We start from the raw sequence: 1,806 nt of genomic DNA on the forward strand, positions 1-1,806 counted from the left end.
TATACACAGACGTCACAATAGTTGTTCTATAACTTCTGTAGATTAGTAGGCCATGATGAGCCACATGTAGAAGTTATGAACTGATGATGGATCAGACTCCTACCTACAGAGTTCAGACCAAAACACGAGCCCTCGATCAAAATGCAGGGATGGCGTGCACTGGATTTTAGGGGCGTGGACGAGGTCGAGGTGGAATGGGACTAGGAAGGGGTTGCAGACAACTGATTTGTTACAATTGCGGAGGGCCAGGGCATTATGCCTGCGATTGTACAAATCCGATGAGAGCATCATGTTTATATTGTACCCAGTTTGATCATGAGATGGAGGACTGCCCCACACTGATAGAAAGGTTTAACAATAAAGGAACACTCCAGCCTCCACCGACTCAGAACCGACAAATGATGAGGTCTGAACCATGTGAAGAGGACCCGAATGTAAATATTGTGCTCCGAAGTGGTATTACGATAGGAGACAACAAAGCTAAGCAGCCAAAAGGGAGTGCTTGGGTTCGCAAGGCTCCAAAAAAGGAACTAAAGTTCGATTTGGAGCACGTGAAGGAGACATTCATGGAAGCTAATAAGAGCTTCATGGAGGCCTCCACTTCAGCTAGTAAAGACAAACTAGAACTGGATATGGACCCATCAATGATCACTACCTTTCTGGAGACATGCATGAAGCTGCTGCGTGATAGCAAGGCTGTGAAGGGACTAAAAGAACTCATCACTAGGTGCGTTGGGTCAAGAGAACCACGCATAGTCCAGAAGCTTGGGAAGCACACAATGTGAATAGGAAGGGAGATGAGATTGACTGTGCAAATCGGGGAATATGAAATGGATCAAGTGATTCTGGATCTAGGATCAGACATGAACGTCCTACCAAAGCAGACATGGGAGTGCATGGGTAGGCCCACATTGCAATGGTCTCCTATTCAATTGAGAATGGCAAACCAAAAAAAGATCCTACCGATGGGAAGATTACAGGGAATAACGATAGATATTGAAGGTGTGAGCGCTTGCAGATTTTGAAGTGATAGAGATTGTCGATGATAGCAATCCATATCTCGAGCTACTAGGAATAAATTGGGCCATTGATATGAATGGAGTGATAAATCTAAAGAAGCACAAGATGATTTTTGAGAAAAAGTCACTACACATAGTGGTACTTTTAGACCTTACAGAAGGATCGTGCTACACAAAGCCAGTGTGTGACGATGATATAGACTATATCTACAAGATAACCACGCAGGAGCAGGACTCGGTGAATCCAACAGTGGATGGTAGGATTTCATGGGAGTGCGAAAGCTTCCACACCTTAGATTTGGATGAGGAAATAGAACAATGGAAAAAATGGTTACACGAGGTAACCACAGTCAATTGCAACATCATGGTAAGATCACTGTGCTACATGACAACAGAGGTAAGATATCTGCCTATGTATGACGGGTTGACAGCGGTGAATGATTTCCTAAACAAATTTGAAAGGGAGGTGCCAAAACAGTAGTGTTTTGTCACTCTAAAATGGGCACTGTGCGCTATGCCTGTAAGATGGTGGGGTATGAATCAAAGAAGTTTTGAGGATTGGCACAAATGTAGAAGGATGATGCTCATATGATTTGGAAAGCCTCGGATGAGGATGAAAGCTAGGTATGATGGAAAAACAGCTTGAATTCTCACCTCTCCATATGGATACATGCCTATGGTATGCAACCTGCATGAATGCACACCTTCCTCACGATAGGAAACAAGACCAACAAGAAGGAGTGGGCAAGAAGATGGCGTGAACAATGAAGTAGGATAAGACCAAGAG

This window comes from Pinus tabuliformis, chromosome Q, assembly GCF_031772625.1.
Source record: "Pinus tabuliformis cultivar Carrire ecotype Pingquan chromosome Q, CPIR1, whole genome shotgun sequence".
Lineage (NCBI taxonomy): Eukaryota > Viridiplantae > Streptophyta > Pinopsida > Pinales > Pinaceae > Pinus > Pinus tabuliformis.